Source organism: Camelus bactrianus, chromosome 1, assembly GCF_048773025.1.
Source record: "Camelus bactrianus isolate YW-2024 breed Bactrian camel chromosome 1, ASM4877302v1, whole genome shotgun sequence".
Taxonomy (NCBI): Eukaryota; Metazoa; Chordata; class Mammalia; order Artiodactyla; family Camelidae; genus Camelus; species Camelus bactrianus.
The window spans coordinates 83,746,662-83,774,602 of NC_133539.1; the positions used below are offsets into that span (position 1 = coordinate 83,746,662).

Genomic DNA, 27,941 nt, shown 5'->3' on the forward strand with positions numbered 1-27,941 from the left:
CAATCCAAAAAGTATGTGATCCCTCAGAGTGATTTTGTGAGTGAAGACACAGATTCTCTAAACTCATTCAAATGAACTCATCTTAGAAAGATACCCTGCCTTGTCGACGCCATGTGCATTCTACTATGCTCCAAGTCACAGGTTAAAAAAAAACCAGCAGTCTTCTGCCTTACAGAACGTAGACTATATTCATTTCTAGCCAATGAGATACAAAGGATGTAACTGCCATGCAGTTCAGATAGATTTCCTGGGAAAAGGGTTTGATTTTTATGTCCTCAGTCCTCTTGTGACCAAAGAAAGCCAACAGATCACAGCGCAGCCTCATCGATGCTTCCGGGACTGTGCTAAAGGCTTCTCTTTGGCTGAAAGGCACTGGGCCAGACCACTGCGGAGCCTATGACCCATCGGTTCATTAGTACTGGTTTCTGACTGCTCTAACTATCCCGGACAAATTTACATAATTACATGGCTGCTGAAGATATACTTGAAAAGCCTTCAAAGAAAACAGTTTACTCTCTATAAACATCAGTTTTCACACCTCAAAACCATTTCCTAGACCCTTTATTCCAAAGAAAAATTGCTTGAAAAATGTATACAGGACACTTAAGTGGTTCTTGTTGAGGCTTGCAATGGGATGTTTATGCCTATTTATAAACTTTTGCCATCAGAAATCTTGTTGCCACTATGGGAATCTCACTCAGTTTGTCTCTTCCATTTTGCTCAGGAGAAAAATGCAAACTACCCTCTTCTCTGCTCCACTTTTACAAGGTTAGCTAGCACTTTGAGCCAGTAGCAATTGAAAGCTGGTAGCTAGAAAGTAATTTACTTCTTTGAGTCTGACTCTTCAGAGCCAGTACAATCTGAGCACATTTTTGCACCAAAGACATTAAGGGAGAATTCCTTTTCAAGTGGTTATTCTTGAATTCATTTACTTTTGACACACACAATGAAATCCCAATTCTCCTGCAGGCTGCAGTGCCTCTGTTTGCTATTTTGTGCACTGTTTATCTCCCTACATCTTTGAATGAACAGCTGTAGAAGTTTCTGAAACTTGTGAGCGCTTCCTCAAGATGGCCTATTACCACCAGAACTTAGCTAGCTGATGATTTTTCAATCATCATTTTGCTGTTTCCTTTTTAGAAAGAGTGAAAAGTGGCAGAAGATCCTCAATTTTAAATCGGCTCCATAAAGCATTTGAATCTGTGGCAAGTGCATGTTTGGGTAATAAAATTCCCGATAAATGGCATTAACTATGATTTATAATGTGATAAAAGCCTAAAACATCTTTTCAAATCTATAGAAGATATTCCTGCTGTCCAGGAGTCATTTTAAAAGCCATAGGCAAGAAAATTTGTATTGTCCAGTTAAACTATGGGATCTCTGACAAGGTGGATGGCAAGAGCTTTGTGGGACCAGAAACATAGTGGCGTCAACTGCGAAAACGAATTCACAGGGGCATCAAGTCTAAGACTAAGAGGCAGAAAAATGTTAAGATCATGGTTTCTTCTTTTGAGCCCCATCACCTACACACACACTAAATCTCAGGCAATTTATTTTATTGCTCCTTGCCTCCATCTTCTCATCTCTAAAACAAAAATGGTAATATAATGCTTCTTTCATAGAGCTGCTACGGGGAGTAAATGTACTCATATCTCAGTCTGTCCCTTCCATTTTGATTTGGAGAAAAATGCAAACTCCTCTCTTCTAAAATACTTATACTATCATATGGTATATACTAAACACCAAATGTATTTTAACTTTTATATATGAAATTGGAGGTCCCTAGAGGTTTATATTAAAATGAACTATAGTGGTGGACTGGCCCTTTTATATCCGATCTTGTACTTATGCCTAGCACCCATCCATTTCAGTACTGAAAATATAAAGCCATTCAGCGTGATTAATCAATCCTCTTGCAACTGCAACCAGCCTGAAGAAATACCTTTGAAGAACTACAAACAAAATTGGCAGACTCCCCCCACCATATCTTTGACTTTTTCAAATAAATCTCTCTCAGTTTCATCCTTTTCATTTCAAATGTTTTACCTTCAAAATATGTCTGTGTTCTTCTTGTTCTCAAATATAAAAGCATATTTGCTGTATTGGAAAAGTCACATTTTATGATAAAGCATATAGCAAGGCTAGATGATTTCTGCTATTTTAAACTGGCATCTTAGTACTTTAGAGAATCTGAATAATTATAAACTGTCTTCAGCATTCACATTTTAACCTGAAAACTGTCAGCAAATAAAACAATAAATAGAAATTTTTAAAATACTTTAATTACAAAAATTTGGTATGAATTTAAATTGCCAACAGTAACGAGCAAATGTTTTGTACTTACGCCTCTTTGAAGAGAGGCCTCCTAAAGGGGCATAACTGAAGACAAAGAATGCCACTAGGGTGGCCTGGGCAGAGATGCTTTCCAAAGGTTTATGCCTGCAGATATAGACATGCAATTCAACGCATGCAGGCATTTGTGAGCAACTATCAAGCAGGGGCATCCCGTAGACCAATCCCTGTTGCCCCCCCCCACCTCCCCCACCCATCCCTAGTCAAGCCGGCACAGGAAATGAAAATGTCTCCCCAAATATCAGTGTGCCAGAAGACATAATGAGAAAGAGGCACATCTAGACTATGAAACCACAACATCAAAGCAAATTTTTACTAAGAAGATTAGATAGGCAGATTTGCATCCAACTAGTTTCAGTCTGAAATAAGCCAATGTGGAAAAAGATTTCATTTTCAAATGCCCATTACAATTTCATCTAAGTACCAAGATCACCTCTAGAGAGATACAAAAGAAGCGTAAGCCATAAACGCATATTCTCTTCCTTTAACCCAACAATTTCTCTCTAAAATCAGGAAAGAGAAATATGGCAAGCATCTGAGATTCTCACTCTCATTTATTCAATAATAAATATATACTGAGTTCCTGCAATGGGAAGGAATCATACTGAATTATTGTTTAGCAATCCCCTAGATCCACATTTTAAAACTCAGTTCTATTCTGCTTAAATGTTTTCAGGTACAAGGAAGGTCAGATTGGTTTTCTTTAAAAGATTCTAGCTTAAAACTATCCATTATGACTGCTGTAATCCTGCAAGAATTATTAAAATGGAATCTTAATTCAACACATAGTAACTTCACAACTGCTGGCTACAGGGTTAGGAATTAGGCAAGAGAAACAGGTCAGGGCAGGTGGGAATGCCAACACAGGGAGTCAGTCATACTAGAGACGTAGGCAGGCTTCTGTAATTCTCTGAGTTACTAGAGCCAAGCACATAGTGTCAAAAAAGACTGTTTTTCCTTTTGTGGGGGGAAAAAGTTGCAGAGTAGACAAAGAAACAAGAGAATGAAATTGGAAGTCTTCCGATGGCAAATTATTAATGCCTTCTCTTTCAGAAATTGCAAGCAGGCAGAAAAAGGTCTAACCTGAAGAGAAGGATCAAAGACTGAAATAAAAGCTTTGATGCCCAAGTTGCTCTGTAGCCCCAAAGCACTGTAAAGCCATGAATGCAGCTGGGAAGATTGTTAACTCCAAAAAAATTGTAGAATGAATTGGTTACTTAATCCCTGGGAGGATACGAGAGTAGGATTAGGTAGTGATTAATCGCTTCTGAAATTTAATAATGGCATTTAATTTGAAGCTAGGTATTTATATTTCTTTTGATTTTGCCCCACAGTTTGTACATCTTTAAAAATACATGCCAATGTTGGTGACTGATTGATCGAAATGTTTTATTTGAATAAAAAGTTTATTTCTCAAAAGATAACTTTACTGAGACTAAGCTACCTTTCCCAGAGAAAGCCCAGCAGGGCTGATCAGACAGCCACAGCCTTGCAGGACTGTTCATCCTGAGACAAGGACCCAAACGGCTGACAAAATGACTCAAAGAAAAAGAAATCAACTTTTGAGCCTAATTTTGCAGCCTCAAACTTAAAGCTCCACAACAGGCTAAACAAAATTCTTACTAATCTATTCATTCACTCATTCAATAGGCACATTTAAAGCTCAATTTGTTTCAGGCACCTTGCTGGGGGCTAGATAAAAAGCCGCTAAGATTCAATCCTGGCCTCAAAGTCACTATGTAGAGACCACAGAACTTTGGACTTTGAAGTGGACTTAAAGGTCATCTTTTCCTCTGACTTTGCAAGCTCCTTATGCTGATCCTACCACATGGTCATTCATAATCTAAATGTACATCTTCAGCGAGAGGAAACTTACTACCTCCCTGGGCAGAAAGTTCCTTTTTCATTAAAAAAGAAAAAAAGTGTTTAAAAAAAAATAAAGTAGAGCTCAATATCATGCCCCAAAACAAATAAATAGACTGAAGTAGCCACTTTAAGCCTCTGAAGTTGGATTTCATGCATTTTCTTTTTGCTTAGCAAAAATGTTTGTGTAATTCAATAAGTGGCACACATACATTCTCTTTATTAATCATCAGGTATCCCAAAACTGTCTTTAACATAAAAGCCTGTTTAGAATCACAATATTGAGTCTCGACTACTGATTTCCATCTGGTTCCCACAAGTGGCATTTCACAACAAAGATAAATTGAAGCCAGAAGGACCATAATACAGTTTAAAGCCACTAGAAATCTCCTGGAAGTCTGTTTTCTGTCCAACCTGATTACTTCTTCCAGGACTCAGGGCCAGGAGAGTGTATTCTATGTTTCTACACAACAGAGTAGGGAATATCCCCTTTTTAAACAAAGAGGGAAGTTTCTGACAGTAACAGTGGATCTTTGGGTATGATGAGGACCATCTTCCTTCGTTTTTAAACGTTGTTTGGTTGTTGTTGTGCCATTATTTTTCTTGAACTGAATGAATATTTACTATTCCATGATAGTAAAATACAACTGATCCAGAATGGCTGAAGACTGTTCTTATTCTCCGAAAAATGTGATTACCTTAAGGTCATGTACATTTTAGAAGGATTTCAAAATATTTAAGAAGGCAATGAAATATTTACTACTAGCTTCGGCTTAAAGCTTCAGAAGACATTGAACCATTTCTCTTAACCATCAAGAAAATTCCCTTTCCTTGCTCCTAGGTTAAACCCTAAGAGCATTTAACCCCTACGGTCAAAAGATTTAGCTAAGTATCAGGCATAATGATCTGTTGAATGAATGAATAAATGAATATGTAACATCTCAACAGAGTTGCAGGATACCCTTTAAGTATCATGTCAGTGACTTCATTAGACTTATTCATTCTTTTTCAGTACAAAAAGGACTTTGAATCACGCAAAACGTCATCTGTCATTTCCTGTTTATAAAACTATTAGGTTTGTTCAGCTTTAATTTCCTTATTACCTAACTTTTCTTATTTATTAATAGGCTATGAAAAAGCCTTCTTCATCCTCAAGGATTTTATTTTCCCTGATGTATTTATAAAATTTTAATCACTGCTTGTCATGAAAAAAATTTTCAGAGGACACATAGAAAACACATTTTTCCTTCTTTAATTGTGCCACTGTCATAAAGTAGGACTATCTAAATAAGGAAAAAACTCGAAAAAGAAAGGACTTTGAATCACATTTTTCAAGATATGTCTAATATATTATTTTGTATATTTCTTACATTAGCGTATGAGTCAATTCCCATTTCCTCCAGTATAAGTCCTTTGTTTGATCTGCTTCCGTTCAATTTTAATTTCCATCTTGCTCACTCTTCTTCTTGTAGTCCTTTGCCATGTGGCTTCCTCTATTGGTGCCATCAGCATTATCCATAATTCTCTAAGTTAACAATGAAGTTACCATTGAGGTACCTGATGTGCAGACCTTCTCTAACTCATTGTCAACTACACATTTATATAGTCAAGGTATGTGAGTTTCTCAGTGTGTGTGTGTGTGTGTGTGTGTATGTCTTCTGGGTGAGTGGAAATCATCACAGCTGAGGCCTATCTGAGACTGTCCTCCTTTGCACATGTGAGTAACCCAAGGCCAGCAACCACGTGCTTTCTCTATTTCATGAGAGTGCTCTACTCACAATGGACATTTCTCACATTAGGACCAAAAGGAAGAACAGTATTTCTCTATTAACTCCAAATAGGTGGAAAAGGAGTCCCATCAACTTGTACACAGACTGTAGGGAAAAGTAGCTTTAGTTTTCTGTTCAGGTATTCCTGACACATTCTTCAGCCAGCTGTAATGTATTCTTGCTTAATTCACAGATTTATTTTGACCCTTTGCCAAGGTTAGATGTAATATAAGCAACTCAACAATGCAGCAATTGCAGTATCCTGGAGAAGATGATTTGTGATAAATGAAAGCTAAGCAGGGGTCATGAGAACTCACAACAGAACAAAACATATCATCTCCTCTGTCAGAATGAAAAAAATTGCCTTTATTTAAGTGACATAACTAAATCTCCAGTCAAATGTTCTGAAGCAGTCCCTAAAACCATTTTATTTTATTTTATTTTTCTAAAACAATTTTAAACCATTACAACGACTTCAACAAATGTTCATTAAAAATGCAGGCAGGTTCTTAAAATCTCAGGTCTCATGTACTTTACTCTCCCCTCCCCCACACCCCTCAGTCTCAGGCGTTGTTCAGAATTAACAGACTATAAACATGTTATTTTTACACTTGTCTTCTGTGGTTTGCCAATTGATTCAAAAACAGATGGGTTAAACCATTACTTCCAACCCACTTAGGCAGTCCAGATACTACCATTCTCATCAGTGATGAGGAAAGCCTTCATCCAATATCATTCTACCCACCTAAAGCAGCTGCAGAATGCTACTTAATTTCCTTCGTGCCCCACACTCACTAGAAAGAACAGAGACCCAAAGCACTTTATTCTTGAAGGAGAAGAGACGCAAGAAGAGAGTCCCCTTCTGAGAGAGTTTAATCCAGCTGACAATTTAGAGGGAACTGTCCCCACAAGAACCACTCTCATTTCTGACACTAACTCCAAGGTCAAAGGTTCCCAAAATCACCCTCATGTCCAATAATTTATTAGAAGGACTCACAAAAAGTACTAAAAGCTACTGTATTAAAATCAGCCAAGGAAAGACGTGCATAGGGTGGAGTCAGGAAGTATCAAAAAGGGACCTTCCATCCTCCTCTCCTTGTAGAACCAGAACATGTTACTTTGCTGACATCAGTGTGTGACAATATGCATGGACTGCTGCCAATCAGGGAAGCTCAGCGGAGCCCTATGTTCAGAGTTTTTATGGAAACTCCATTACATGGGCATGATTGATTGACTGACTGATTGCCCACTTAGTTGATTTCAGTCTCCAATCTCCAGTTCCTCTGATAGTGACCCGAAGCCCCTACCATAAGTCACATTGTTGGTCTTTCAGATGTGGCAAGACCTCAACCTAAGACTATCCAGGTGTGCCCAGTCCCCACCCTATGTCATATTGTTAGACTATCCAGTGACCCAAGACCCCTAGGTAAATATTCCTATCATATAATTATATTCCAAGGGTCTAGAGATTACCTCCCTAAAGCTGAGGTCAAAGGACAGAGTCTTTTTGCATAAGGTTGTGTTCTTTACCGTATCTCTTCCTTTTCTCATAAACTTTTGATTTGGGGCATTCATCTCAATGGTAAATATATTCATTATGATTGTAACTATCCTCTTGGGCATTATGAAGGTCAGCAAAGATGTATTTAATAAAATAGAGATTTAAAAAGTTAGTTTATAGTAGAATATGTACGGCAGCAAGGGACAGGAGGGTGGTAGGTGGAAAAGGCAGTATGATGCCTAGTCAGAAACTCAGACCTTGGCATTATGGGCTTGGAACAAATTTGACAAGAGCTTTTTCACTTGATGGCAGTAGTGAAGAAGTGAATAGCCACCAACCTCTACTATTTGTCCAGGAGGGGACAGACGAAGCTAGCTCTGCACCTCTGGATGGAAAGAGCATGAACAGTAGGATACACAGTACACTCAGAGCATTCTTCAAAGCTCCCCTGGATGACAAGACCGCACTACCTGCTGACTTCCAGAACTCAGTCACCACTTCGGTTAAGCTACTCCAGCCATCCCTCCATGGGGTACTGGTTCCAGGACCCCACCAAGGGCACCAAAATCCACAGGTACTCAAGTCCCTTAAATGAAATGGCTTGGTCCAGTTGGCCCTCCGTGTCCGTGGATGCAGAACCCAAAGATATGGAGGGTGGACTGTATGTTAGATCAGTAGTTTCCAACTTTAGCTTGAAGTTGTTTACTAGTACAAGCAATGGAGCTAAGTTCTGATGGATGAAGGAGAGAAAAGAGAAAAATATAAATTATGAAAACTGCATGAGGGCCTGAATGGAGAAAGAGGAGAGAGAATTCCCCAACCCCATTCTGCCCCTTCCACTTAATTATCCCAGGACAATTCATATTATAGCCGAAAAACAAAAAGTGTTTATTGGGGCCCACGGCAAGTCCCGCTTATCCCCAGGCAGCTGTGGGACAATACAAATCAGTGCCATAAAACACTGGAGTTAAAGATCTGAGTTAAAGCCTTGGCTCAGCTGCTAACAAGCTGTGACTCAGGCACATCAGTTACGCTTTCTGAGTTTCTATCACTTCAATTCTAATTTATGAATAATATGAAGAGTGGTTGTGAGGCTGAGCTGAGATAACATATGGGAAAGCATCCTGTTAAATGTATGTTTTTTTTTAACTATTATATAAATATAACATTATTAGTTGAACAGATTAGAAAAAGGTTTTAGCTTTTTTATTTTCAATTTTGCCAATGTAGATACATATATACATATATATATCTATGCATACACACATATATATCCCCCAGAGCAATTGGGTCCTACAAAATGATAATATTTGAAGAATATTAATCAAAAAATTGTATCAAAAATAATAATATTTCAAGATACCCTCATAAAAGGGATATTCAGTCACGGGTTTGGAATGCACAGGAGTCTAGATACACTTCTGAGAGTCACAATACACCTTAGCACACTGAAGGCTCTGGAAAATCCTACAAGAATGAACAGAGTGTAAGGCTATTTGACAAAGAATTTTCCAAACTTATTTGAACAGAGAAACTTCATTTCCTGCAACACTCCTTAAAATCCAATGGAAACAGTGATCTAGAGAATACATTTTGAGAAATATAGTAAAGCGGATTATTCATGTTTAAAAAATATAATAATAAGGCATTATTTCCCACACATCCAGCTTTATACTAGCTTGACAGTAAGGAAGAGGGCGCCCTACACAGATGCTCCTGGTGAGAAAAGACTCGAATCTGCAGTGAAGTTTGCACCTTCAGTATCGTCTAGTCTCTCAATTCTCTTCCCATCAATACTCTCCACCCTTTATCTTCCCTGGAATTTGACTTCTGGCTTTATCTCCTCCAGTCTCCTACTTTGCCTTTTTCAGGAAATGGACCTTTAAATAACCCTCAAAAATTCCATGACCAGGTTGACTGGGTCCCCAGGACCCCCTTGTTGGGAGGACATCACCGAGGTAGCAGACCCACCAGGAGCTTCCTCCTCCTCCTCCCTGCACTCCCCAAATGCAGCCTCACTGGACTGCCCTGAAAGCAGAGACTCCTGAAGAGAAGTTTCATTTTTCTCTACCCAGCACCCTGATCACTATAGGGAATTTTAATGAGTGTTTATCATACTGATAGTTTCTAACACTAACCAGCCTAAACGCTAATGGAGAAATGTGGACACTCCATTCCATCTACAGCTGGTATTAGTCGGCTTTTACAATAGACTAAGGAATTTATGGTTTCAAAAATGTCTAAGAAATGAAGTTGCACCATCCAAATTAAGTGACACATCCCAATTACTGACGGTCATGCTGTTAATTCTTGCCTAGTTCACTATGCCCAGATATAAATAACCCTAAATAAAATCTAACCTTCCACCCCAGCCCCCACCCCCGACACACAAATTCAAATTCAAATGGCATGCAAAAACTCAGTTATGCTATTCCCCCCAAAAAATGAACAGTATTGATTTTTGCAAAATAGCATGTTAACTTTTTTATCCAAATTTCTTCCTTCAAACTACGCTTATCAAGTTTCTTAAGAGAAAATGGGACTTACAATAGTCAAAAAACCAAAAAGGGCATTTTTAAGTTTTATTGTGTACCTGATAGAATAACAGAAGTCTGATATTTAAAGAAACTATAACAGCAACAAAAACAACAAAAACCTTTTGGCAGCAAGCAATGAAAAAGAAGAAATGACAAATGACTACATGCAAGAATTGGCCATTTCAATGACATAACATTTTCCTTTCCTTTGGATTTTCAATCTCTTTCCATTGTATTACAGCTATATGTTTTAAATACATTTTTACATAAAGATGCTCATCTTAGTATCTTCAGTGGCATTATATAGCTGAGGAGTTGAGATCCAAACTATCAGCTTGGCAATAATGAGCAGCACAGTATTAATATGCATCTTATTTGCATAACTCCTCAAGTCCAGCTCCCCACCATGACTTGGTTCCTGGGTCTCTTTTAGTGTATTTCTAAGAACACCATTCATCACATGATAATGATCTGTTTTCCCATCTCTGTAACAAGAATGTAGCCTTTTCAACAGCAGAGCTGTATATTTCTCACACAGGTTCCAAGAGTCCCTCATACGTATGTATATAACGAGTAAAGCTTTAAAGAAAATCATTTAGCCCATACCTTTTGCAGGAAGATTGTTTTCTCAGCATACTGACCAGGTTTAAGTGCTAAAAATAAACTATAAATCCCTTATGTCCCTTTCAGGGAAATGATATCAACTATATTTTTCATATCAGGGGCGCTATTACATTTTAAAGAAACAGCATCACATCATGACTGAAAGGACGAACTCGGGAGCCAGGCTGCCCGAGTCCACACCCCAGGTCTATCATTGACTATATGTACGACCTCACGTAAGTTACTTAGCGTCTCTTTACGTCAGATGTGTCACTGTAAAAGGGAACAATCAATGGCACTTACCTTATGGGACTGTCATGAGTAGCAAATGAACTGACATGTATAAACATTTAGGACGGCACTTAACACACAGAAAACATTATTTACGAGTTAGCTATTATTGTCACTACTATCCATCTTCAACGTTTTCTAGCCCATCACTAATTACACCCCGCAGAATCAAATGACCTGGATGGTGCTAGGTCATCCTCTCCTAAGGTTGTCATACTTGCAATATCAGGCAATTCTCATGCTCTCTTTTTTAAACTGCATCTTATGGTTGCTAACACCAGCCATGCAGAGCATACCTAGAAGGGTATGTTAGTAAAAGCATTGCCAAGGCTTCTATTTTCAAATCAGTGTCAGGGTAGTAAACCTTCTGTATGGATTCCAAATAAGATGGCCCTTTACTAGGCCCACAGGAAGATGTCCAAAAGTAATTTCTTTACTTTCCTCATCAATGGTCTATCTGTCCCTTTACTGTACTTGTCTCAATTCCAGCCAATACTGCCAAAACCTTCTGTCAAGTTATAGAAAGCACAATGCAGTCGCCTTACTATGGACTTGCTAGAACCCTGCTGAGGGCTTAAGTCTCTAAGGCAATGCATCTCTATGATGAACAAAGTAATTCTGAATTTTACCCTATCAGCTCATGCTAAGAACGCATATCAATTTATCTCCACAATATAACCTGCATTTCATCTCATACTCTCTCCTAGTAATGCTCATTTAGTATCGCAGATTAATAAGCATGTTCAATTAGTGACTTTGCATTTTTTCCAAATTATATCTTCTTCCCACACTAATTTTATAACTCAATTAAAATAAGCCATTAAGTTTTCTTAGCATGATTTGCTCTTTATAAACCCCCTGCCACTTTCTCCCCATTTTCCTCATTTCAATAGGCCTACTGACGAAATGAAGCTGTGGATAAAGAGAAAATGTCTTCTAAACTTCCTAGATTAGTTTTCCAGGACTGCTGTAACTAACTAACACAAACTGAGCAGCTTAAACAACAGAAACCTACTGTCTCACAGTTCTAGGGACTGGACGTCTAAAAGCACAGTGTCAGCAGGTGACCTCCCTGTGTGTACTGTCAGGGAACACCCTTCCCATGCCTCTCTTCCAGCTTCGGGTGCTTTGCTGGCAATCCTTGACACTCTTTGGCTTATAAATGCATCACCCTGATCTCTGCCCGCATCTTCCCATGGTATTCTCCCTGTGTGCATGCCTCTACGTCCAAATCCCCCTTTTCATAAGGACACCAGTCATACTGGATTAGGGTCCCACCTTACTTCAGTATGATAGCACCTGAACTAATTATATCTGCAAAATCGTATTTCTAAATGAGGTCACATTCTGAACTACTATGGGGTTAGGATTTCAAAATACAAATCTGGGGTGATACAATTCAATCTATACCATTTCTCCAATTCAAAATGTTCTTGGAGACACGGCGTCTTAAGAAAATACTTTGGTCCAATCTCCTATTCTACCTGCTCATAGAACAGATGAGATCTATCATGGTGAGAGCTCATTGGACTCCTTGACTGGAACCTACTGGCTGCTTGAAAACCACTGGTGACCCAACACCCAAGGTTTGCTCAGATTTCCCACAGGATGGGAACCGAAGAAACAGCAGAAGCCTTTCCCACGTCACTGTGTGCACTTCCCTTAAAGATCCTCCAGGAATTTACAGTCAACAAAAAGAAGTAATGGTTGGATAACGCTTTCTACCTTACAGATCACCTCATATGACTCTCACAGATAACAACACGACTAACAGATAATTATGTCAAGGATTATTACAAAGAGGCCATGGCTTAAAGCTTAAGCTTGCAGACGCTGAGCCAGAGCACTTGGACATGGATGCCAGATCCCCTACTTCCCAGTTGTCTGATCTTTGGATAGGTTGGGATGCTTCAGCTGGATACAAAAATGGGACAAATAAAGAGTATTAACCTCATAGACTTGTTGTAAGGATTAATAATTTCATCCATGTAAATATAGAATAGTGCCTGGTTCATGGAAGGTGGTCAGGAAAATTAGAGGCATTATTATTTTACAAATGGTGACATCAAAGCTCAGGGATATAAAATGACTTCTCCAATACAGTGCAAGTGGTCACTGGTGTGACCTAACTTCAACCCCAGAACTTGTGAGGGTTTTTCATGTCACTGGATAGCATTCCAGCAACACTCCATTTTTGAGGTGCATAAATATCACTCTTTGAAGTAATGGAGACAGCTGGGGACTCTGGCCTAGGGATAGAGTACCAACCAGCAGTGTTCTATGTTCAAGAAACTCTGTCTGCTAAACTGTCTGTTCAGTGAACCTGATTTAAGGAAGACACAGTCCTTGAAGATCCAGTAACCACCTCTGCATAAGGTTCTGGAAGAGCCAGTTTGGCTGGACGAAGAAAAATTAAGAAACTGCTGCCCTGGACATAAGCGAAGCCACGTTTTTTTGCCATGTCCCATGTGCATCTCTTACTGTAGCCAAGAGAACTACTTGTATTATTATTGTTCCTTGAACTTGCTTTGCTTTTAATGTCTCTGGGAAACAGTTTATTTCCTATGCCCCATTTCATATTATTGTTCTGTTTATCTTAAGACTAAGTTGTATTTTTTATTTTCAAATCTTCTCATAAAACTTCATTTATCTCCTTGCATCACACAGAGCAACGCTCTCCTGTTCTCCTGTGTTCTCTGGGACAGAACCATCCTCCAGCATAGCACTTGCGAGAGATGTTACAATCACTGATTTCCTGGTCTCTATTTCCCACCACACTAAGGATGCTGTATTTGTTTTGGTGTCTGCAGTACCTAGCACATAGCCTGATGTATTAATAGCTACTGACTAACTGGAAGACTGACTAGAAGAATGAATGAATAAATGAATGAATGAATATATAGATTAAAGAAATAAGAAGAGCTCAGAGTCTTAGCATCCAACCATTAGGCACATTATAACTCAACTTCTTACCAGGGAAACGGAAGACGGAGTAAGTGCTGAGGAGAAAAGGAGTCACTTTGCATGTGATACAAATCAGTTAATGAAGCTCCAAGTTGTTCTGCCTCGATCCACAGAATTAAAAAGGAGACTGTTTCACCACCAGCTATCTAGCTTGATTTGCATGTGTTCAGATCTTCAAAGTATTCCCTTTGATTCCTTTAATCAATAGTTATTTTAGAAAGCTCTTCATTACTTCCTAATTGTCCAAATTCATTTTCTTCATTTTTCCTTATTAGAGGCAGATTTTTCACATGGGTTAAGTAGATCAGCAATTTTATAATCATTATCAACTTCAAGCGTTTCTCTCATTTATTAGCATGTCCTTTCTCTCTCTGGGATTGGATTCTTTTCTCCATTTCTGAAATGTCATCTGGTTCATTTTCTAAACTTCCTTTTCTCCCCATACATGTCAAATAAGGTAAACTTTAGCCTATAATAAAAGCAACCCATGTCTACTCTGACTCTAGATATTTTAATTTATCAGATCTCCAGTTTTAGATGAAGATGCAAGTAATTCCCTATTACATTAACTTGTCAAAAAAATAAGTAAATAATTTGCATTCATCTAGATTTTTAGTCTGCCAAAACCAGTAAACTGGCAAAGTCATTACCGTGGCCCAAAAATCACTTCACAAGTAATTGAACCTAACAGTCCCACTGCTGGGAATCTGTATCATGGAAGTAAAAGCAGCATGTTATTACAGCACTGATCTTTGTGCCAAAAAAACTGGAAAAAAATGAATGTCCATCAAAAAATGACTAGTTTAAAATGTATGGCACATCACTACCATGAAATCTTATGCAACTGTTTGTATATGATCCTATGAGACCAGAGAAATATACAAAAGAGTATTCAGAAGATTGTAATCTAGGGCGGGAAGAGAAAGTTGGATGGGAAGAGAAGAAAAAGTAACGTAAGAAAAACAGAGGGACATTCATGTCAAAACAGTATATATGATCTCATTTAATTAAAATTGCATATATTGTCTAATTATCATATATTGTATGACTATGACTAAATATACATTAAAAAGTGACCACATGTTTTTCTAAGGGCACAAGAACCATACATTTTTACTTTTTTATATTGTATATACTGTTAATTTTTAATAATTTAAATTTTTTAGGATTTGAATTATTTTTATCATTTGAATCGTTGTTTATATAATTTGAAAAACAGTGAATATATATATGTATATATATACACACACACACACACACACCATATTTAGAGAGAGTAATGTCAATCAGACCAAGGATTATACACTCATAATTCAGAACTCAAATCCAGCCATTGGATAAGAGACAGGTTATAGGCAGTACCTCCAGACTATAATCCACCTGCTTGATAGAGTATGTATATGCCCTTTCAATTACATTCTTTTTAAAAACAGTCTTTTCTAATTTTCATTTTTGATCCACTGTCAAGACTCAGTTCATGTCATTCATTCTTAACTGTCTTGTAAACACATTTGGACAACAACACTAAAAAAGGCAATGCAGACTCCTAATGGTATTCTGTAAGGTTGGTCTCCCCCAGTGACTTATGGAAATTTTTGGTATACAAACAAACTTGTGGAAAACACACACTGATTCTGCCTATGTTTAAAATAATCCAGTATTTTCACCAACACAAAACTAAAAACTACAAAATCTAGCTACTTAATTACTTTGGTAAATAAAAATTGTTAAGAAATTGAAATAATCAAAATATTCAAGTACTGATGTAGAAAAATAAAGAATAAATTAATCCAGGTGTAATTTCTAGGTCATTATCATTACCATATGTCTCTTAATTACCTCTCCCCTCAGGGACTTGATGTTTTGCAAGATTTATTCTACTAAAACAAATGAATTAATAAAGTAATAATTAATTACTTTTTAAATTCTTAATGAATTAATGACATGTGTTGAGCTACTGATCAAGACGAAGAAACCAGTGTTGCCCACATAGTTGAAACAATTACTTAAGGGCAAATAATTCAATCTCATGGATCAACATACAGGTCTGTCAATGTCTTAAAAATAATGGGAACAGTTGAAGATACACCTCAGATCTCAAGGTATACACTGCCCTCTATTTCAGAATCAGTGTTCCATTGTCAAAGAACAAATTGGTATTGAAAATTGGCTTTATTTTAATTCACAATTTTTTTTAAAAAAAAGCAAACAACCTAGAAAAAGTATCAAGATTAATTTACAAGAAAAATAGCTTTTAAGGTGACCCATGAAAAACGTGAGCCTGAACCTTACGCCAAGGGCAGAGGAGGCAAATGGACATGAGTGATGAGCTCTCAGCAACCTTCCAATTCCACTGACAAAGATTCAGGTAGGGATAAGAGAAGGCAAACACATCAGCAGAAGGTAATTCATACGATAGTTTTGTTAGTTTTTTACACCTATTTCTTTAACTTCTATACAATAGGTTTTGTTTTGTTTTTTCTGCCTTGCAAAGATAAATGCAGACGCATTCACATTCTCTGGAGACCAGAATCAGATGATCAAGTCAAAACAACTCCTTTTGAAACCACCCAATCTCAGAGCAGATACAGTAAAAGATAAATCATTGGCCATTTTGAAGATTTCCTGTACAAGAAACATCTTAAAGGTACATGTCCAAAGCTGACAGTTGATTAAGCTCCATCCTTGAAAACTAGGTTACCAGGTTTTGAAACTTTGAGAATCATGCAAGTGTCAGGTTTTTCTGCGCTTTTTTCTTTTTTAAACAAAGGACACTAAAGTAGTAAATATCACATCACACTGCATTTGTCTTAATACCCACTTTGTTTATTCACAAACCACATAAATCTCACAAAAGAATACTATACCAGCGCTTCCAAACCATGGCTCCGTTAAAGATTTAACATCTGAGGTCAGAAAGAGGTTTTCTTATTAAGCTGCCATTTCCTTTACAAAATAAGAGTATTCTGTACTTACCGCTACCCTTTGAACTCTGATAGTGAATAATTAAAACTAAACTGCAAAGCATAATTTGTGAGGCTAAGTACTCTGTAGGTTGTAGGTTTTTGCTTAGTGGCTCATTTTAAATGCTCACCAGTCCCCGGAGGGATAACTCTGCCATTAGTCAGAATCGACAAACATGACCTGTCCCCAAAAGCAAGGCAGACAGCATCAAATCACAATAAAATGGCCTTGTTGGCGACTCACCATATTGACATCGGGGTCCCTGAAAACCCTTGGAACACTGGCACCGCTGGGCTTCACCCTCTGAGTATCTCCTTCCATTGAAACAAGTCCCCATTGCAGAGACAGCTAAAAGGAAGGTGGACAAGGAGGTGGGGGAGAATGGACTTGAGGGAAAGAAAGAAAATCCCCAAGGCAAGCACCATGTTGCTAATATAGATGTAATCTAGAAACCTGTACCAGTTCCTCCATAGCCCCTCCGTGGAAAACAGTGTTTTCATCACAAAGTAATGCTGTCTGAATAAAGCCTTGTAGAACTCTGTACATGGTAACTTCTACATCACTTGAAGCTTTGTAGAAATGCCCCATTCCAGAGCTACTGAATCAGAATCCACATCTTAACAAGGTACTAGGTGATCTGTATTCATATTCAAGTTTGAGTAGCACTCATCTAAAGAAAATCCATGGAGCATGTGATGGTGTAGCCAAAACAATATAAAAAACCAGCAAGAAATACTAATACCAGAGGCAAAAGACTGTGCTAGATGCCATACAACAAGATAAAACTTTCATCTCACAGTCATTAATTTCCCAGACTGTGTAATACAGTTGAGATGATATCGCGGACAGATGGATGCGCTGAGCTTAAATCAGCCAGCTGCAGTGGCCCAGCCCTGCGTGCAAATACAGTGACCCTTGTGCATCCCTTCACATTAAGCCTGCTTAACATGGGAAGCCTGAGGCCACTTCACTAAGCTATTTCAAGAGCAGAAAGCACAGTGGGGAAGGAACCAGGATGCCGACAAAGTCCCGAAGATGCAGGATAACAGAAAAGATGAATTGTTGTGCTGGGGCGCTGCACTGATTGCAACACACCGAAGCATTTTAAGTGACTTCGCAGTTACGGTAAACACACAGGTAAAGGAGTCTCTAACTGGAGCCGTTTCTCCTGGCATGGATGAACTATACAATGCCACTATTTCTGCTGCTGGAGTGCTGTCAAACATACTCCATAGGTTCTGGAATATCCTCACCAGAGGTTTAGAAAAGGACCGCACACCTCATCTTAAAAAGTAAACTGCTTCCAGAGTTCTGCAATTAATCATGACAAGCACAAGTCGAGAAATCCCATTTAGATTTAGTACGGTGATTTCCCTCCGGACTTTTGAATCAACTGTGGATTACAAATGTGATGATATGGGAAAGGGGCAAACAGAAAAGGGAGATGGACATCAAGGTGTAACCTGTCTGGCTTTAAATAAACTGTCTTTTACATAAGGAGACAGAATATAAAGCAGCCGTTCTACGGGTTCTGATTTCAGACCTATCATTGGAAACACTTCACAGAAAGGCTTTTTGTGCATTTTTGCACATGTTGTGTGTGCATTTTCAGTCCAAAGAGATGCTCTGAATCTGTGGTGATTCTAAAGATGCCTAAAACTTGACAGGCATGATATGATTGAAGCCCAAAACAGAGTAAAACTGTTACTCCTAGTGACAGAGAGTCAGACAGGAAGAATTACAACTTACAGCGGAGGCAGCCAGGTTCACTGTCCCGCCAGCTCCAACCAGGGCAGCGCCTGTAGATGGTCTGCTGCTCCATGCTGTATCCTTGTCTGTAGACAGTGTAAGACCAGGTCCTAAGAAATACAGAACCTAGATTAGTCTTGCTTCCTCTAAAGGCCAAAGCTGTCATCTTAAACCCACTAAAAACTTCTCCCTTCAACCTAAATCCTCCCATTTATACACAAACACACAAATATATTATCTGTATATGTTATACATGCACGCATGCACTCACACACACCCCTCACTAAATATGTAACCAAGATTCAATATAGGTATAGTTATTGAAAATTAACAGGGACCTCCAGACCTATAGCAGAAACTATCCTAAGAGTTACTCAGGCTATCCAAAATGAAACCCCAAATTATGAAGAGAATAATGAAACCCTGCAGGATAACAAGGCACATGCTTTTCAACTCGACAGTGAAGGCCCCTCATATATTGGTCCCACGACAGCACGCATTCTCAACAGTGGTGACATCCCCCACAAGGGGGAGGCAATTAGTTCTTGGGTAGGAAGGGTGAAAAAACAATCTTAGCTAATACAAGAGTCAGTGGTCCTACAAACCTGCACAGTACATAAACAGAAATAAAACGCATCAGTGTTATTAAAACTTCATGGGGAAAGGGGATGATTACTAAAATTTTTTTAAAGTTTACAAAGGCTCTTTTGTAGGGGGGAAATGACCAAAAAAGGCTGAAAAGGTTGAAAACACTACACTATAGCTATTTGTGCTGACCTCTTAACAGAAAAAAATACCAAACATCTCTAAACTGGCTAAACTTCCTTTCTATCAAATTAATGTCATATTTATTCTTCATCCCCAAAGCAGTATATTCACTCCCCCTCACATACCTATTCCCATATCCCCAGCCCAAACCTCCTCATTCAAAGTCAAGGTCAAGTTTCACTTTCTCCAACTTTTCTTTCCCCATCATGTATATCACTCTTTCTCTCCTCTCAAAAGTAAGGCTTAATGGCTATACCATTTTTTATGGCACTTAATTTTTCACCATCTTGAAGTGTCTCCTAGTATTTCTGGATGTGTATCTCTCCAACAGGGATATAAGTCTAGGTGAGCATACTTACATACAAACCAAAGGGATACAAGTTTGGGAAAAAGGCCAAAGATCTTTTAACACAGCCTCAACTCCAAACTCAGTGTCATAAATATCTGCTGAATAAAGGAATGTATAAAACTACAAAGCTCTTGAAAATAAAAATATAAAACACGTTTTCCTCATTCATGTTTGCTTTCTCAAGTCTGAATGTCTACAGGTAGTGAACTTACTTTGGTTCAGTCTAATATCAACAATGGTTAAACCTCTGGGAGGAGGACCAAAAAATCTACGTGAAAAGCCATTTTCAAAAGCAGGTTCTCTAATGAACAAACGTATTGAGTACCTACTATGTACCAGGCATGATGCCACATGTGTGAAATACGTTTTCAGTGAGTCCTCATAATACCCATGTGTGGTGGTATTTTTCTAACTTTACAGACTGAGGCACAGAGAAATAGAGGAACTTTCCCAGTGCTATACAGCTGGGAAAAGTCAGGAGAGGCTTTCCAATTTAAACTTCATTTAAAGATCCAGAGTTTAGACTAACAACAAGAAGAACAACAAAACTATTCATCTGATAAGAATACAAAATGTATATGTAAATATTCACAATTATACATGATGCAGTCTTATTTTATTTAGTCCTATATTATCAGTGTTCTGCCATTTCTATACAATGGCAAACCCAGTTATCTACAAATGTCCTCAACTTTCTTTTAGCAGTAGTAGTAGTAGGAAGAAGGAGAAGGAGGGGGAGGGGGGAGGGAAAGGGAGGGGGGAAGAGGAGGAGGAGGAGAATTCATTAATCTAAAGCCATGCTTTTTTTAACTTTAAGTATCCTGAATTCAGACCAAATTGATTCATTTATATAAAACTTGAACCCATTAGCGACTATTTGTATTAAGAGGTACTTAGATGTTTCATAAAACTATTTTAAGACTTTTTTTTTTAAATCCTTATGAAGCCTTAACATAGAAAGCATGTACTTGCTTTGTCTCTCCTCCCCCAGCCAGCTGAGTGAACCCTAACTCAAAGGCCATAATACAGGTAAGAATCTCTAGGTTTCAAGGTATTACAAGAGAACCAAGGGCAAGTCAGATGGTGGTTCACAACCGTAGATGCCCTGGATCCAAGTCATGGTAAATTTAGCAAACCAACACAATATTCCTTGTTTCTGTCAGCCTGCTGACTTTCAGCTTTCAGTAGCCTATCTTGTCATGAGGTAAAATTAGAGGCATCTAATCCACTATAGCTCACATATAAATGAGGCCTCAAGTAAAGTAAGAATATATCCTGTTCCTAAAGGAAAATATATAACTCAGAAAAGTTCCTGGTGGGTGTATCTTGTGCATGTTTATTTAATTATGTAATTATTTTCTAAAATGTCTTGGGGTGAAATCTTCAGATGCAGCTGAGGCTTTGGTTTTGATTTTGAGGAATTAAGAGGAAATAGCAGAAGCACTCTTACCTTCCTTCATAACCCACACACCATCTTGGGCCCGTGCAGCCGTTTCCAGGTCTTGACGGTGTGTGTGGATGCTTGGACACATGGGTGTGCAAGTCCCACCACCATCAGTTTCTGTTCTTCACAAACATTTGGCCTTAAAAAAAAAAAAAAGAATAGTAATGCAATAAAAATAGATGGCTTTATGTTTTATTCATGAATCATTTGTTCCTTCATTTTCCACAAAAAGCTTGTGGTGACTTACATAGAGAAGGAGAGAAAAACACAGGCAATGAAAAAAAAAAAAATCAGGCCCAGGGGAAAAAAAAAATCAGAATAGATTTTTAAAACAAGGGAAAATTTAGAAAGACAAATATAAAAGTCATACGTTCCCATGTGCTTGAGCAAATCGAGGTGCAAATGATGTTCTGAGCTCTTTGGTAGCCAAAATGTAAAAAGACACACAATTGCAAGATTCTCAATATCCATAAAGAAAAAGCAGGCTGATTCATCAAAAGAAGTTAAATTTTTCCTGGAAAATGTTTCTGAACAATATTTTCCATTAGCATGTTTAGTTAGTTCAGCTTTACACATAATGCTTGTTTAAACACAAATATTTTTCAACCAGCACCATTCTATCAGTGTTTCCTTATAGGAAATTTATACAAATTTAGAAGATTTTAGACATATTAAGCTTTAATTTTTAAATGCATTGGGCTAGATAGCACCTATCACCTGGGGCATCAGAATTAAATTCTATTGTAATTCGAAGAATGCTTTCCTTAGGGAGGAATGATTTACTAGTCCATACCAATTGTCTCGCGTTAGAAAACAATACTAATTATAATTAAACTTTTCATGCATTCAAAGTCACCTGCATGCCGTACACTGACCTTCCTAAGGTCAGACTTTGATGTTCTTTTGTGCCATCAGGAAACTCCCAGTCTAGCTTAGTCTCCATAGGCACAATCTGCTGAAAACAGAAACGAGTTCCTGATTCAGGATTCTAGTCTGTCCCTAAGCAACTCTGAACTTGTCCAGTGATGACACGGACAAAAGCGTCTGACAGTGCTTCCCGCACTAAAACCCGTTACCTCATCCTCCACAGCCACCGTCCCTTTCTGTGATCACTTCTTTCTGTGGTGCTAAATCTCACCATCTGATTTCACTTATAGTCCAATTCTCACTTTCAGATATATTTCTGAAAGGTGAATTTTTGGACTGTTAACTTCACCTAAACTGAATAAAATTCGTGTTGAACGTTATTTATGAGTTTGCACAGCACACTAATGCTTTAGGTAAATACTGTAATAAAACAATAAAGGTATAAGTTCACATAAGTCAGGCATCCAGCAAATCATCAAGAATTGGGCAGGGAGCCTAAAGAAACCCTATCTTTTAAATGCCATATTAGACTGTAAACTGCCTATACCTAAACTGTTATGTAGGCTTACCTGTTTTTTGAGAGCCAACTAATTCCAATTAGAACGAGCTCACCACACATTTGCTTTTTCGGTCAATAGTTTGAAAGCTTACACCTCATGAATCCTTGAACTCTATTTTGTAACCTACTTTTTATCTATTATTCTATTTAACCATTCATCCAGTCATTTATCCATTCAACAAATACTTACTGTCACCCACACATACCAGAAGCTTCCCCTCACACTGAGGTTTGAGTATAAGTAGTTTACTTGGAAAGCGCAGAAAACACTAGTAAGGAAATGGTGAAATGAGACAGAGAAAGAGAGTCAGCCAATAAAAACATTCATGAGTAAGCCAGCTAACAATTCTAGTGACAAGCTCCCTAAATGAGTGAGGGAGCCGGGGCATTTATACACGAATTCTTATCAGTGATTGGTCGAGGCTACATCTTCTCCAGCATTTCAGGCAGAAGCACAGGTAGGCAGAGTGAGCGTCCAGAAGCCAAAGTTTAAGTTTTCAGGCACGGAAATGCAAATGCTGGCAGCTGGAAATCTGACAGGTGTGCAGTGATGAAGGAGAGGGACATGGGTGCTGCACTGACGGTTTCAGCAGCAGAGTGTACCAAGGAAAGGAAGTCCACGGTCACTTGGCACTATAACTGAATCATTTTGCTGTACACTTGAAACTAACACTGTAAATCAACTACACTTCAATAAAAAAAAAAATTCTTTAATTTAAATAAATAAAAGGAAAGTAAGTAAAAGCACCTAAATAAATACAAATTGTGAAGTGCTAAGATGGAAGCAATCAGGGGCTGAAACAGAGATAAAGGAAGCTTACTAAGATTCACTAATTAGGAAAGCCTCACTGGGAAAGCTGACACTGTGACCTGAAAGGGTGAAATGAAAGAAGTCAGCCACAGGAGAGCCAGGGGATGCCATTCAGGTGGAAAGAAACACAATGAGCAGAGGCTCTGAAAGGAGAAGACGCTTGGCCTCCAGAGATCTGAAAGAAGGCCAATTTGGCCCAAGTGATGAGAGCTTGGTAGGGCAAATAGGGTTTTTCAGCCTGAGGAGTTTTGATGTTATTCTCAGGACACTGGAAACCACAGAGAGTTTATAGAATTTTTATTTCTGGTCTCATTTGCTACAGATGGGACCTGGAGATGGACCTGTAATCCTCTCTGACACCAACTGTAGCTCTCCTCCTTGACAATGACTTAGGCTGTATCTGTTCCTGGGCCCTACAGCTAACCACCCAGCCCAAACCAGCAATTGGCCTCCAAATCCCAGGAATCTCTCAAGCCTTTCTTAGGGTTTTCCTGATTCCTACAAAGAAAGAAGCCCCCAGGGGAAAGTTGTACCTTCAGGAGATCCAAAACCAGCAGCACCAGTTAACAAGGAAAGACACAGCACAAATTTTATGCATCGTAAGGAAAATGTATTAGATTAAAGTTTCTAGAAAATCACATGTAATCCAGATTGTCACCAAGTAAATTCTCTGATAACATCATAAGAAGCGTTACTGTGACTTCAGAACTTCACATATTATACAACTGAACCATAGTTAACAAGCAACATAGTTTTGGTTGAGATGAGTTTATTTTAGGTTAACTCATGTTGGGAATGTTTTGGTAAAGCAGTATCATCCTTGACTCCCAAGCAGATATGGCTAAATAAAGTCAGTCACTCGGTTATTCTGCAGGTGTCCTGAGTGTGTTTCAGTTAAAAAAAATTAATATTCTTCCTTAACTACAAAAGCCAAAATTTCTAGCATTTAAAAGAGCCTGAACAAGGAATAAATATAGGGAGTCAAGTTTGCCACTAAGATCCTCCCAGATATAATCACTGCTAATGATCTGATATATTAATATCCAATTCTTTCTGGGGACACACAAACATATTTTTTGCATGCATGGGTTCACAGTCTACTGTTTTTTTATACTGTGTAAAAAGTATTTTCTTAACTTAGCAAACAAAATGGTATGAATATTTTTCCATTTTGAAATTTGTAGAATTATTTTAACCCTTTTGATTTTTTTCCAGAGTATGGGCTTATCAGAATAATACAGCAGAATTCATTTAGCCAGCAACCTACTGATACACATTTAGTTGTTTCTAAGTTTGTGACTATAAGCAACTGATGTCAGTCTCCTTACATAAACAACTGAATTACGGATCAACTTTTTTTCTTATATTTTCTTATGAAATATTTGTTTCCTCCAAGTCTTTTTCAGTTCAAGATTTCTTTTAGTCTCTTCCTTTTATGCTTTAGGCTTTCTCAAGGATCAGATTATTGCCGCCTGTCTGTATTTAAGCACGAGGCACGGAAGCTGACTAGGAGTTCTGTATGATAGAAAGGGCTTATAACTGGTGGGCTCACTGTTAGGTGATTAGGGGTGAACTTTGTTTTTGAGAAGCTCCTGGATGCCCATGTATGGAAATCTGATTTTTAGGGTCATTCAGTTTTCCCAGAAAAGTAGCCCCAATTTCCTGCCTGTGGAAGCAGACAGCTTGTGGCTGGTGCTTGGGGACCAAACAGTGGAAGGGAGTCCTGCTGTTTTTAGCCCATATTCACCCCTGGGCAGTGCCAGTCTGCACCCTCCTGAAGCTTCTCTGGTTCTCATTCTCCAGAGAAAAGAACCAATCCCATTTCCCATTTTCTCTTTCTCTGTCTCTCTCTCTCTCTCTCTTTCACCACCCCACCTCCCCAAGTGGGAGTAGGGCACAGCTATTTGTCCAGCTCTGCAGTTTGGAGAAAGGGACCTGGGATTCTACCAACTTTACATATAGCCTTTCAAACAACTCTCAGCCTCCAGCCCCACGCATCTCCCCTGTGTGTCACTTGCCTCCACTCTAAATGCTTAATGCTGAGCCTCTCCAGGGTTCCCTGTGAAGGGACCAACGACGTGCCAGAATGCTATAAAGATTGCATCAAAGTGAAACTATTTGAGCTACAGGTGCAGCAAGAAATCTTTTCTGAACTTCTCCTTTCTGACTGAAGTAGAGATTTACCAGAGTCGTCTGCCACAAGTGCCTCCCCACCCAGCACCCTGGGGAAGTCTCCCCTCACAGGGGCAACTGACCTGGGGAAGTGGGACATTTCAAAGCTAATCTGTATAAACAAACCTCATCAGAACCTTGCATCCTTTGAAGTTCTAAACCCTCCCCCCCCCCTTATTAAGCCAGTATATAAACCTTTATCCCTAGCTGTTCAGAGAGCTACTCCCTATAGAGTTTCTCCTATTAATCTTTCTGTTGTCAGTTAATTCACGGGCCCCTAAACACTTGAACCTAAGCTGGTAGAGAAAAAGATTTTCCTCCCAACAGTTTCAACAACAAGGGCTGGATGGTCGGAAATCCTCGCTCACTCTGGAGACGGCAGCTGAGCTCTTGGGATCTCTGACCAAGCTGGCAAAAGTAACCTTTCTTACTCTCAGACTCTCAGATCTCTGCTTGGGGTCCGGTTGAGCCAAAGTGCTAAGAGCCTCTTGTCTTTTCAAAAAGAAATTTTCCAAAATTTAGATTTACAGGAGAAAACTTTCCGGTTAGAAGTAGCCTTGTCCTTTAGGTATTGTGACTCTCACTTTGGATCTTCCAAAGATAGCCACTGTGTTCTGTCTTTTTGTCACTGTCTTTTGTGCTGGTGCTGGTGTTTTGCGCTGTGATGTCTAAAAGTGTGTCTTGTCATAAGAAGGACAGACATAGCACAGAACACAGGCACAGACTCTGTAAGCCTATGCAAGCCACCATCACATACTGGTGAGTCTGCGATTCTCACTGGACCAGTGTCTGGTTGGACAAATTTGCTCTGGGTCACCAATAAAACCAGATGAGTTTTCCCTTCTGTCTCAATTTTGTGTCCTGAGAGCTCGGCTTGGAAACAGAAGTCCTTGCCTGCAAGGACACTGAGATTGTCAGGTCTGTGCTCGGAGGTAGCCAACCATGAGGCTGGGGGCCCGAGACATGAGGTGCACAAACAGAACTTCCTGCCAATCACTGCCAGTTCTCAGAGAGGCTGTCTAAGCCTACGTGCTAAAGGGTCTCAACCCATAAGGACCCTTGTCAGCTCCTTCCCCACTGCCTTCGTAGTGCTGAGACTTCTCATCTCCCTATCGCCCAGCTGGTGTCATGATTAGCAGGTCTGTGATTAGAGGTGCCTCACTTTTGTGGGAGACTGGAACGAAGCATTCTCAATACCCATGGCAACTTGGTTTCCCTCATTTCAGCTACAGTGGGTGTGATTTTTTTGAATTACGTAGGCTGAATCTTCTGAGCTCTCTTCAGAGAAACCTACTGTGTTCATGACTAAGCCACAAAAAGGCTTACTGGCTTGAGTCACATTTGGAATGGGTATACCTATGCGGATCCTAACAGTCAATGGTCACATGGATTCCTTTAGAAAAACTTTTCTATTTAAAGGATTTTTAAGAGCTTTCATGCTAAACAAATGTCCTGTTAGTACCTATAGGAAATAAAATGAAAAGAACAGAAAAAGTATCAAAGTTGCCTAAAATACTTGCTTAAAACAATTGAAGAGCAGAAGTCATTCCAACTTTAGGCCCCTGGCTCCCTTTAGGGATTCTCAAGGGACTCAGTGACCCCCAAAAGCAACTCCCTGAGGCTAAAAGGGAAAAGGGGGCCAATTAGAAACAGACTGGATGTTTCATCCACTCGGACAACTTTGGAGACACCCAGATGGCTACTTGTTGTCTCTCCAATCTCTTGCCTAAATTTTATTCTACAGCCTCCATAAGATTATACATCAGGGCAAAAGGAAAAATCTTAAAAATCTTCTTTGTAAATATTGGCAGAAAGATTTTGCTCTCATACTGAGCAGGCAACAACTTGTTCCATCTGTCAGAAAAGCAATTAAGATAAAATATAAAGTGGGGCAAAGTCTAGAACCAACTCTTATTAAACTAGTGTATTTTGCATTACCGTGCAATGCCTGACTCACAGCTAAAATCTTAGAATGAAATCCATAATATCTCTATTTGCATCTGTTTGTCTGTTTATATTTGCTGTATGTTACGTACATGTGGTATTTTCCTACGTCTGGATGGCATTATCAAATTAATTCATAAAATCCCTTAAAAGAGTTCTATTATAATTGACTTAGAGAAAAATAAGCTCTTTTATAAACTAAACATTTCTAAGCCTCTGGGAAGTATAGGAACTATCCCAAATATTTTTCAAATCCATGTGATTTGGGTAATCTTTGGTAAATAAGACTGGTGCAATATTGTTATTGGTTTAATAAAAATGGGTTTGTCTTCTGAGATATCAGCATTGAGTATAATACAAGCATAAATTTCATTTTACCAGGTTTACTAGTCAAATAAGCCAATATTATATCTACTAGACATTTAAAATTATAA

The 27,941-nt window shown here is 38.7% G+C and overlaps 1 long non-coding RNA gene across 14 annotated transcripts in view; it reads right to left on the reverse strand.

The window, feature by feature from the left end:
• Positions 1-27,941, reverse strand: part of LOC105066678 (uncharacterized) — a 522,292-nt gene that overhangs the window by 446,877 nt on the left and 47,474 nt on the right. For 13 of the 14 annotated variants that reach the window (XR_012508563.1, XR_012508551.1, XR_012508561.1 and 10 more), the window contains exons 2-4: positions 21,161-21,293; positions 18,594-18,703; positions 17,088-17,192 (exon numbers count right to left, since the gene is read on the reverse strand). This is a non-coding gene — a long non-coding RNA (uncharacterized LOC105066678). The remainder of the gene's footprint in view (positions 1-17,087; positions 17,193-18,593; positions 18,704-21,160; positions 21,294-27,941) is intronic. The other variant, XR_012508550.1, reaches the window with a different exon arrangement.